Source organism: Phoxinus phoxinus, assembly GCF_949152265.1.
Source record: "Phoxinus phoxinus genome assembly, chromosome: 2".
Taxonomy (NCBI): Eukaryota; Metazoa; Chordata; class Actinopteri; order Cypriniformes; family Leuciscidae; genus Phoxinus; species Phoxinus phoxinus.
In genome coordinates, this window is record NC_136877.1 from 42,452,370 (window position 1) to 42,465,349 (window position 12,980).

Genomic DNA, 12,980 nt, shown 5'->3' on the forward strand with positions numbered 1-12,980 from the left:
ATGTTGTTGAGATCTCTTCTTGAAATTTTACCGTTCCATTGCATCGAATTGCTCTCCAGGAGACACAATTAGAGATATTAGCAAGATGCCATTTGTGGTTTGCTTTCCTGTAGGCGTGTCTTGAGATTCAATGGTATTCAGTTGGTGTGGGTTTTAATGGTTTTCAACAATTAGTATGAGGGAGCTATTAGTAAAAAAAATAAAAATGATTGTTTATTCAGCAAGGACGCATTAAATGGACCAAAAGTGTCGGTAAAGACATTTATAATGTAAAAAAAAAAATAAAAAATAAAAAATACACACTTCCCTTTAGAACTTTCTATTCATCAAAATATCCTCCCCCAAAAATGGATCTTGTTTCCACAAAAATATTAGGCAGTTCATAACATTGATGAGCACCAAATCTGAAGGATCATGATGTGACACTAAAGACTGGCGTAATAATGCTGAAAATTCAGCTTTGCCATCACAGAAATAAATTACAACTTTAAATATATTCAAATAAATAAATAGTTCTTTTAAATCAGAATAATGTGTCGCAACATTAATGTTTTTACTGTATTTTTGATCAAATAAATGCAGCCTTGATGAGCAGAAGAGACTTCTTTAAGAGACATTAAAACGACCTATACCTCAAACTTATGAATAATCCTGTAAATCATTGTAACCATGCTTACAGTACATTATAATGCTTTAATGGTACATTAAAACACACGGTTCACACCTATTATGATGTCTTATGCATATAATGCATTATGAGGGTGGTTAAATTTACTTCTGCAATTTGCATAAGCCATTATTAAATGTATTGTTGTTCTAACTCAATTCTGACTAGATAAGCTGTGTTGGAAGCATTTGTTAAATACAGATAAACACACACATGTGACCACACATTCTGTATAAATGCATGTTAAACGTTGCTCGTTCAAGGGAGTCAGTCTGTCTATGAATGGACTTCATGATGCAATTGTCTGCTCAACAAACGGTTACGTCCTGGCGTCTTGGATTGTAAACAAATGTTTGACTCACATGACATTTGCAGGGACGAGAATGAGAAATGACAGCACATATGATGATGACTAAGAAAAGGTTCAAACCTCTACATATATATCATCTGACTGATTTAAATGGTTGAATTTGTGCTGCTTGAATGCTACTTGTTGATAAGCCACATTTTGAGGGCTTATTCAGGTTGATGGATGGATTGATAGATAGATTTTTTTTAATACTTACAGTAAAAAGCAAGATAACTATTTGTTGATGGGGCATTTATAGATTTTTACATGCTAAGACATACACGCTAATGAAAAAAATGTGTGCATATAGATAGCATTGTGTCTGAATGAAGCTATTTCAAGCAACATTTAATATTATACTTCCTTGAAAAAGCCAAAGACAACAATTTGATACTCCCTTCCATGAGTGCTGCAAACATGTAGGCTACACACACAATCTCTGTTGCTGTTGTGGTTCCCTGAGGTTCATCAGTAGTCTGCTCACTGCTGGAACACACTGCTTATCGTCTGCTGCTTGCTTTGCCACTGTAAAACAGGGTGGTCTACAGAGAGACCAAAACAACCTTTCCTTCTCCCTCCACCTCCAACTTCTCAATTCTCTCTCCTCCCGCCTTGTGGATTTATTCTCTCTCTGTCTAGCATTCACAATACACAGTTAAAAAGCTACTTCATTTTGAGAAGACGTAAAAGGAAAGGATGTTGCTTAGGACAGCTACAGTACTCATTCATCTGTCATAGTGATATTTTAGACTTTTGGTCATTTTAACCCGTAATATTAAAGTAATGTACCAACTGACAGGGTTTCCTGTATGCTTAGTTTAATATGTAAACGAATCCAAACGAAATTGAAGCAAGAGTCAACATCCAGCCCTAGTAAACAAACTATATACTGTAGAGTAGTGTTAGTATGCTATTCCCGATCATAGCCCAATAATTGGAGTGTGTGTGTGTGTGTGTGTGTGTTCGCTGGTGCATGTTGAGCCACACGTGCAGAGTGTAGAGGATGTGGTGGAGATCTGTGAAAGGATTGCGGATGCTGCTACCCATTGAAGATCAGTGAATTATTCAGCAAGAGGCTTTTTAAGGACTCTAGATTAAACCATAAAAAAGCATGTAGATGTTATGTGTCACCACAGAGTACTGGCTCTGTTAGTGAGCTGCCTTGCTGTCTACTGTCTTCATGCTGCCTTCTAAGACAGCATCCTCACTGAAACAGAACCTCAGAAGTGACGGATTTGAACAGTAATATGCATACAATTTTGCATGCATATTAGGTAAAATAATCAAATTTGAGCTTGGTTTTGAACAGTTAGTGCCATTAAATGAATTATACATCTGTGATGGATTTTTTTCTGCATCGCAGTGCATTCTGGGAATGTCTTATGCATTAAGGAGAAATGTGATGGTGCCTCAGAATTTGGCCTTAAAAAGCTTAAAATCTTAAAAGGCAGCATAATCATGATGACTTAAAATGTTGCCTATTATTATTTTAAGGCAGCTTTGGAACAGAGACATTATGTGGATCTTGCTAAACGTCACACCATTTACCTGGAAATTAAAGAAGGACACTAACAAAAGTGATATTGCGTAACAGATTGATTTAGGGATAAACTTTTATAAAAGGTATGAAAGTTTGACAGAAGTGGAAATGACCTTCTAATCGGGCCGAGAGCAGTCTGCTGTGAATAATAAGCCTATATCTGCTGCACACAATGTGTTCCCTTGTGCCTGCCAGGGTGTTTGTGTATGTTTACTGTGTGTGTTTGCATATGTGTGTTGTGATGCATGTGCATGTTTGATGATGTGTTTCGCCAGCGGCAAAGGTGCAAATAGGAAAAAATAGTCCGATTAAGCATGTGTTTTTTTAATTCTTTTTTTTTTTATGGCTGTGAAAGTGAGAGAGAAATGTGAGGATATTTTGGGCTAAAAATGGCCCTCATAACTGAATAATTTCCCTACAGGCATGCAGTGACAGATAACATATGACTCGTAAGCCCTAGACGCCAAATGAGGTGCTGGTGAAGAACACAGCATTCTGATTGGCTGACCAGTACGTGCCTGCTTATGACTGGTTGAATAGTTGTGTGAGGTCACGTGATCAGTGGCAATCCGTGTTACGGATGGACGCATCAGCAGATTTATTGTTGATCAAAACTGGAAAATAACTGTTAATCTTTTATTTTGAATTGAATTCTAATCTAATCGCTGGAGACTTGAGTTACACTACAAGTTCAAACGTTTGAGGTCAGTAAGATTTTAAAAAAAGAAAAGAAATGAATACTTTGTTTTAGCAAGGAGGATACATTAAATTGATCAAATTTATTGATAAAAATGTATAATATATTTATGTTAGGTTGAAACATAAGTCTGAATACAATTGTCAGACATCAACAAATCAAGTCAAATGTTATTGTCATCATATAGTTCGAATCTCTAGAGTATCAGCGTTTTCCAAGTCATAGTCATATACCCTTAAAATCAGACTCAACTAAGTTAATGTGTAATAGTGTTTAATATGATCCAAACAGAAGCGCTAGTCGTCAGCACATCAGTCCCGGAGCGAATGACAGCTCCAGTGCATCTCTCAGCGGATGGGCAGTGGACACTGATTCCATGGCTATTGTTCGGGGAACTTTCCTCTGGTTTGTGATTACTCAGCAGTGATTCACAGGGAGAATTTAAATGCCAGCTCTGCTCCACGGTGCGCCTCCGGCACGGTTGTTTCGGCCCTGGAGTCAGAGTGGATCAGCAGGCTGCCGAACAGAACATGCACTTATTGAGAGAGGAAGCAATATTTGGTCTATTTACACATTATACGCTGGGACGGGAGTGGGCGATTAATCACATTTTATTGTATGATTTGGGCTTCCAATTATTATGAAAACCAGATCATCAAGATAAAATGCCTCATTCCACTTTGTAATGATGCTCTTATTGCTTTTGCCCCTCCATAAATTAATTTTTTTTAGTAGTTTGTGTAATTGCACGACAACAACAACATAGTTATCTTATTTATTTGGATTAAAATTAATTTGTATGTAATATTTATTAATTTATTCTAATGATAATAATTCATTTATGTATTATATATTATTGATTATTTATTTTTACTTTTTATTTTATTTATTTCTCATTATTGTACATTAGATTTTTTTAGATTTGTTTTTTCAATTATATTATTATAGTATAGAAATATACAACACGATCTCATAAAAGAATGTATCTGTACCACGAATGTTATTTCTCATATGCATGCAAAAACTATTTTTGGGGTATAAATGGCACGAGAAATAACATTCGTGGTATCAATGCGCACTTTCATGAGATCGGGCTGAAATATACTACCAAAAAAAACGTTTTTAAAGTTGATGAATAACCGGTTACATTGACCAAAATGATGATGGCATTATATTTTTACAGTTGTATACAGCACACTATATATATATATATATATATATATATATATATTCATACATTATATTTATATATATATTCTATATTCTGTATAGAGATTTGCACATTATATCTTTAATATTATGTACAAATCTCCATGTCCTTGTTTCACAAGTTACTCTGTGTTATATAATTTCACACAAGATTTCTCACGTGGCTTCAGTTTTATACTGAAAATCAGTGGATATGTGGATGGAATCCAGTTGAAGCTTTGCCCATTTACATTTAGTGATCTCTAGCTAAATCTCGTGTTTCCAAATTTTTGAGTTGGCTTTTCTTTTGTTGTGAGTGTGTGCTCAGCACAAGGGGTTCATTGCCTGAGACTGTGTTCTAATAGAGAGACGGGGTAATGAAGTTAGATAAATGCCAAGAAATTATGCTTAGCTTCAGGTGAGGCTTTAATGTGGTCATAATTAGACTCGTTTTATGACTCTGGACAATATACATATCCTCAAGCATTATGATTTTTATAACATTTGCATGGAACTAAATTAAAGTATCTTCAGTGACATAAACCTCATAAAATGCAAACGTCCTGAACTTCCCTTCAATTTAAAATAATTTTGAAGACTAAAGTGACCTGTGTAGGTTGTAGGTGTAAATTTCTCTTTATTAAATTCTCAGTTTCGGTGTATGCCAGAATGCTACGAGCCGCAGAACATTTAATAAATTAACATAAAATGATTTAACATTTACATTGTTAAAAGTGGACCAGACCGTTTCTGTGCAGAAATTTACAAAAGCAATGAACAAATCACACATTCAATGCAAAGGATGACAGATTCACCCTTGCTGTCTGAACGAAGTTTTGTCAAGAATCTCTTGTAGTTCTGACTAAAATTCTAGCTGTGTTTTTATGATGATATATAAATGAAGACCTAGTGCTGTATGGGTCTTTCCGTTTTTCATGTCCTCATCACATTTTAATGCATTTGATAAAATATGAAACAATATCAAGCCATTTTTTTTTTTTTTTTTTTTGCCCTTCAGGATATCTGAACAACTGATAATCTATTTAGAACTATTACAGACATTTATTCATTTATATATTTACTTAAATATTTCATTGGTAATCATTATGACTTTCCATAATGTCAGTCTCAAAAAAAAAAAAAAATCTATTGATTTTAAGTCTAGTTCCTTAAATTCAAATGCAATACTGCTGAAATGTTTATGTGTTGTTTAACATTCCAGGCATTTCTTCATATTTTTAATCATTGAAATGCTCTGAGATATATAATTTATCTAGCTTTCCATCATGTTTATTCTTTTGTACTGTGTCTTTAACAAAAGTTCTTTAATGGCATCATCCTCCAGGAAGTGACATCATCTTGGAGGGAAAACAATAGCACAAACATTAGTAAGTATTTGCAATGGGTTTGATTGAAAAAATGACAGAGAGTGACATAAAAAAAATCTTTCTTTCTACAAATGTTAAGATGTAATGCAAACATCATGGGAATTTTGAATGTTCTCTAAACATTCTGAAACAAGTAGTAACATTTCAAAAGGATTAGACAAACATACAACTTAAATGTTTCAGAAAAATGAACAGTGTATAAATAACATTTTGGTGTTAACATTTTGAGAACATTAGACAACTCAGAACAATCATTCTTTTAATGTTACTGGAAGAATGTTTGCTCACAACTTTGAGAGAATCTTGCAAGAGCGTTAGCCAAAGATCCGAGAACGTTCCCTCTGGGAAGGAGCAAGGCTGCTCACTAGGTTTTGGAACAGACCCTTAATGTTAATTTTGTAAAGTCAGGTTTCTCATCATATGAAGTTCTTTCCCTCTCAGTCAGCAGCAGATATAATGACTTGTGTTAAAATCATTACCATAAAATTTGTAGACAGGTTTTGCGTAGCATTAAAATATTGACTTCTAATATGCTACTACAGCTTTCTCTGTTAGATCCTGCGTTCATCTGTGATTTGCAACTGAATTTGGTCTCTATGTCCTTTGATACCAGCACGTATATTCACGCTGTTAGTCATGCTAAGCTAACTCACCTGTCTGTTGTTTTGCATGCGGTATCTGGGCCAATTCAGAAGCAATTTAGTGTTCAGAGAGTTTCTTACATCACAGAAAGACGTGATTATCCGTGCCCACATGGTTTATTATTATCATTTCACGCTGTGTGTTTTGCCGAATGGTTATGATAATTGGTGCACCATGTGGCGGGTGAAGAATGACGTTGATTTGAGAGTTTATTACAATAATTCATTTCTGAGACTAGAGAAATGTCCTCTTCAAGATTCAGAGGTATGATGTTGGGTGTTCTATCATGATAATAATATATAATTTGGAGACTGAACACTCACTGGTCTCACCGTCACGATAGCTCAGTGTAATAGAAGCTTGTGCTGCAGATACAATAGGAGAGGCGTGATCTGCAGCCATGGTATAGCATAATAAAGATCTGGTTAGTTTTTTCTTTTTTATGTGTGGTATGCCATACTGCATGACGAAAAGATGTTCACAGCTTTACAGTAGCTTTCCACATAAGGGAGTTTAACAGTGAATTGCAGTTTTATGTTTGTGCCACATATTGTCCAATTTTGGGGAGCCCGTGTGAATTGACCGTTCGCAAAGACCCACCCCCATTAGTTACTGTTTCTATGTCCGACAAGCTACGCCGCTCTCACGCCACACCATTTTCTCACGCAGTGAAAAATACATTGCGGAGAAGAGAGGACAACGCGCTGACAGTACTTTTCGGCTATTGATATTAAACAAAGTCTCACCTTTCAAATTTGGTCATTTTTTTAAAAGAAATTTAAACAATAAATACCGTTTTGTGGCTCTTTAATGTGTCTGACAGATCGCTGTAGAGCATCAGTTAAAGCTGCTCGTGAACTGATCATCTCTTCCTTCTATTTCATTTATAGCATCAAATAAACATGAATGAGCATAAGAAGGAATGTTGTTTTAACCGCGGAAAGGCGTCAGTACACTCCGTTTTTCAAGTTCAAATCCTCCCATGTTTATCTACTAACTCGCCTGACTGCTTTGTCGGACAAAATGGCGGATGACGAAATATGATTGGTCAGATTACTTTTCAATCAAGCTCCCTGCGAAGGGTCAATTGTAGCGTCAGTTTCCTTTTCTCAGCTGACAGGAGTGGCACCGGTGTGTTCTTCTGCTGCTGTAACCCGTCTGCTTCAATGTCCGACGGGTTGTGCCTTCAGAGATGCTCTTCTGCAGACCTCGGATTGTAACAAGTGGTTATTTGAGTTATTGTTACCTTATTATCAGCTTGAACCAGTCTGGCCATTCTCCTCTGACCTCTGGCATCAACAAGGCATTTTTTCCCACAGAACTGCCGCTCACTGGATATTTTTCCGACCATTCTCTGTAAACCAGTGGTTTCAGTGTAGATCAGTGGTTTCTGAAATACTCAGAATAGCCCGACAACAATGCCACGTTTAAAGTAACTCAAATCAGCTTTCTTCCCTTATGATGCTCAGTTTGAACTTCAGCAGATCATAAGAATTTCGATGCTGTGATCTTGTCACTCCACTACCGCTCAGCACACATTAGGCAGTTGGACAGCACCATCCAATGCATGATAACAGAGATGTCATATAACCTATTCAAATGTTTACTTGCATTATTGTTATATTTTATATATTTTTATTTTAGAGTTATTTAGAACTATTACAATTATGCCAAACAAATCGATAAAAGTTTACTTTTTCACAAGCATTCAGCGAGAATCTCTTGAGTGGGAATACGAGACGTTTAAAGCTCACAGGCTTCCGTACGTCATCTATCCACAATGACTTCTGGGATTTTTAATGGTTTGATTCTCTAAAATCTGCACTCTATGCATCTTCGATATCAAGAACACATTCAGGTTTCATGCGTTCTCTGTACTTGCATTCTTGAGTATTTGATGGTTGATGATGGCATAGTATGAGAACACAAGGATGCAAGATCACTTAAGAATGCCTATCGAGAAACGGCTCCTGTCTACATGCTTAAATGTGTTGAGTTGCCGCCATGTGATTGGCTGATTAGATATTTGCGTTAAGGAGCAGTTGAACAGGTCAGGTGTACATAAGAAAGTGGCCATGTGTGTATATTGCTGCATTCACGCCATGTCATAATTACAGAAGTCTCGTGATGACAACACATGACGTTATATTGGGAGCTGTTCGCGTCCTCGGACTGGGAATTATGCGTTTCTTTAGCAGCACCACTATCAACGTCTAAATGAACCTGCAGAAGTAAGTAGGAGCTCTCAGAAGACTGAGCTGTGATTATAAGCTTTACAAGGACATGAACGATTTTGAAAGATTTCAAGTTGAAATCATGTAATTGAGGTAATTATGACATGATGTTAAGGCCATAAATATATATTCCATGTAGTTCTGTTTTGGGAGAAGAAAGCAGAAATTAATAGGCTAAATAGTGCAAATAAGCAGTGCAAAAACAGCTTCACATTATGTAACCCAAAAACAGCAATGCTAATATTATAAACCAGAGAGTTATGACTGCAATGGGCAAGAACATTTGTCAGCTCTGACAGAGAGGGAAATTAATTAAAAACTGTTTTACGCACAAAGATGTAGTTTTAGTTCAGAAGAATTGGAAAATTGTGCAAATCGAGTCAAATGGGCTATTTATATTGTGCTTTTTGTCCTGTTTGAGCTTACATCACTTTATCTTAAATCTGCTTTTTTTCATTTCATGGACACAAGCAGATACTCTAACATCTCATTTTGTTTTTCATAGAAAATGAGTAAATTATTTATGGTTTAAGCAACATAAAAGTGAGTAAATGATAATGAAATTGTAATTTTTGTTTGAACTATCCCTTTACGCTAAGGCTTGTCTGCCACTTTTCTGAGTTTCACCTCTGTTGACTTTGAATACAAACACTAGGATGTTTAATGAAGTGTCTCAAAGGAAATCCATCTCTGCTATAACTGCATAAAAGGCATTAATATTTATTGCACTTATTGTTTTAAAACTGACCTGGTTGAGAGCCTCTCCTGGCAGCGTCTCACTGTTGTACTGTTAAATGCTTGGTGCATTAAGTCCTTACAAGTTTCAAACTTATAGTTTGTTTTACTCATTCTATAAGGATGTATAAGGAAGTTGAATGGATGTTGATAGAAGCAGCTGACTCTACATCTGTAGGTTTACCTCTAGTCTTCAGCCCCCGAAGGGCCTGTGAGGAGCACTGACGTGCAGACAGCTAGAGGACACATCATAAAAAACAGACAGGCATAGGATGGTCACTTCGCTCAGATGTATTTGTGTTACAGTATCTTTGCAATGGACTCAGCCGTCACAGTCGCTCAATCAACATGTGCTAGACACATGCACACACGCAAATGCATGCATTCCCAGTGGCTACCATGCCAATAATGAAACCATAAAACAGTGACAGCACAAATGTGTTGTGCAGTTGAAATTTTAGTGTACTTTTTTTCTTTTCTTTTTTACCACAGTATATACATGGTGTGATTTTTAAATATCTGACACAAAAATGATACAGCTGAAGAGCTGCCAGTGTAGACTACGTAACTGTTATATAAGTTACACTTTCTCAGTCTGGCAAACACTAAATTGATTAGGTGGCTTTATTAACTGTCCTCATGGAAACCGTCATGTTTAGAAGTGATGTTGAATACCTTTTCCAGATTAATGGAATCAAATTTTTTGAAAGATACAGAGCTTTGTTTGAGGCACTTAGACTATACGAGACTATAAATACTATAAGACCTCTTTTGTACAATATTCTTTTGTCATGCATTCTCCTTTTCATTTCTGTTTTGGTAACTGAAAACTAAACATGTGAGCTGTTGTACGATTGAGAGTTTAAGAGTCTGAATTTGTAGTTTAGCTAAATTGAATTATTACCTGATAAAACGATCTTACAAGGTCATGACCCACTTCTCCACCTGTGGGTCAATTTTATCAGTCAGTTACAGGTATCACACACACACACACACACACACACACACACACACACACACACACACACACACACACACACACACACACACACACACAGCTTTCACCTGTCGCATTACTCTCATTACTCCTGTCGGATGGACATGCATTCTATACATATACACACTATACACATTTTCTGCATTTTTTCACCATGTGTTTTCTGTATGACCGCAACATCCCAATGCCTTTCGAGTAAGCAACCATCCAGAACACTCTAGCAACCTCACAGCAACATGCTAACAACCACTCAGAACATATTTGATGCTCTGGCATCCTGGCGGTGATCTTTGCACAGGCGAACACCATTCACATTTTCCACAGACAATTTAACATCTAGTGGTAACACTCTCACACCCTCGGGGAGATTGTTTTTGATTTTGCTGAAGCTCATGAGACAGATGTGTGCTGTGCTCATGTGTTCACTAAACGGTCTGTCAACGCACACTTTAGAAGTGTTCGCGGCACTCGTGATGGAGCAGATGTGACTTGAAGCCCTTCTGAAAACACTGATTTTTCAGCAGTCACCCGTGATCGGTGGGATAGGTTGGGATATCGGGAATAAACAGCTAACAACCATCTTTACGTCCCCTTCCGAGTACCCCGTCTCAGGGATGTGCTTTGTTTTGAGTCGCTCCTTCAGCTTCAACGGTGATAAACGAGCGGTACCTTCCTCTCAGCAGCCATTCGAGCCGACCGAGAAATGGCATTTGTAAACATTCCAGTCTGTCTCATTCAATTCGAATCAGTTGAAAGGATGTGTCCTCAAATTCCACATGCAATGCATCATCACGACATCTCTTAAACTGCTCGTGACAGGCTCGGATTCTCCGAATACAGCATTGCTGGTGTTATTTCCTCAATTTGCAAGAACGTCCCGCTTCTTCTGTTATAATTGAGCCACTAGCCATTATATGAATATGGTGAAATGTCAGAACTGATTGCTTTTCCATAACAGTACTGTAGGTTGATGCTATAACAAGGTACATACAATCATTTTTTAGTATATTTTAAATCAATGGTTCTTAATTTGTCTTTTCTGAAAACAATGCTAAAGGCAAACAATTAAATGCAACTAACTATGTGCATAGATAGCCCTATCCAATTTTAAAAGGAAGGAGAAAAAGCTCAAAGATGTTTTCTATATATATATATTTAAATATATATTTGATGTTTTAGTAGATATTTAGTAGTTGTGAAGGTTCTTAAAAGTATGAAAGGGTTCTTTCTTGACATGATCTGTGTTGAATTTTGTCTTTATTGCATGTGTCTTAGTCACTTAGTCAGTGATGCCCACTGAAAGCTGCACAAATACTGTATATCTGCTGTGGTATTGCACATTTCCACCATATGGTAATTCAATCTAAATGTGCTATTCCACAGATATACAATACTTGTGGAGATTTCTGGGTGGTGTGACTATATAGCCATATTGCATCTCTAAATAGAGACTAAACCTCAGTAGGGCATTTAAAACACAAACACTCATTATATTCTTCAGAAGCAAGTATTTCCAGCATACAGCAGGCTGAAGGCATCAGGCCTTACTTTTCCTCTAATTTATTTCCTCCATCCTTCATTCTCATTCTGTATTCTGTCACTCAAGTGGCACTCAGTGTCTCATCTGTCATCCTCCTTCATGAGCTGCCATCTCTCGCTCGCTCCTGTGTGTCCTCTACCCACATGCCTCCTGCTCTTAATTCACTCTCTTTCTCTTTCATCCCCTCGTCCTCTTCATCCTCCACTCCCAGCTGACCTTCCCACCCTCCTCCATTCTCAACAGCACTTACTGTCTTAACTTCAGGCCTTTTCATCTCCTCTTCCATCCTGCATCAACTCCTCTCTCTCTCTCTCACCTTTCCTCCTGATATTCCCATTCCCTTCCTTCTACTTCTAAAGATAGATAAAGAAGCTGGTTTGGTGCAGGTCTAGCCATTGCCATTGGATTAGTATGGATTTCGTCGTGCACTCTCACAGTCCATAAAAATAGCAAACGCCGACTGACATGATCAGTTCTGATTGGCTGGCTTTATGCAACTTCCGGGTGTAACGACGCACAGATTTTTTTTTATTAATGGTGTTTACAATGTACCGTGCTGACAGCATGAGCACTTCTGAGGAAGAACTGATCACTGGATTTGACAAAGTTTTCTATAACAAAAAGTTAAAGCATTATAGCTGGAATTAAATGCAGTGTATATATATTAGACCAGGTCTAATGCTTTAAAGGGGTGGTTGAGTATGATTTCACTTTTCTAACTTTAGTTAGTGTGTAATGTTGCTGTTTGAGCATAAACAACATCTGCAAAGTTACAACGCTCAAAGTTTAAAGCAAAGGAAGATATTTCCTTTTAAAGAAAAGGACTAAAACAAATGGCTGGTAGGGACTACACAACATTCCTCCCGGGTTAGTGACATCAGCAACCCTAAAATGTACATAAACCCCGCCCCCGGGAACGCAGTCCATGTTGAGAAGAGGAAGAGTTGTTGTATAAGAGTACATTTGTGAGTCAGCTCAAACTTTAGCATCCATCTTTTCACAT

General features: G+C 37.1%; 1 protein-coding gene across 3 annotated transcripts in view; it reads left to right on the forward strand.

Moving 5' to 3' along the window:
• syt7b (synaptotagmin VIIb) overlaps positions 1–12,980 on the forward strand; it is a 127,871-nt gene that overhangs the window by 22,814 nt on the left and 92,077 nt on the right. For 2 of the 3 annotated variants that reach the window (XM_079590577.1, XM_079590576.1), the window contains exon 1: positions 5,798–5,829. The exons of the other annotated variant lie outside the window; for it this stretch is intronic. The gene's annotated coding sequence lies outside the window, so the exon portion shown is untranslated. Of the gene's footprint in view, positions 1–5,797; positions 5,830–12,980 lie in introns of those variants that run through there. 3 annotated transcript variants of the gene reach the window in all.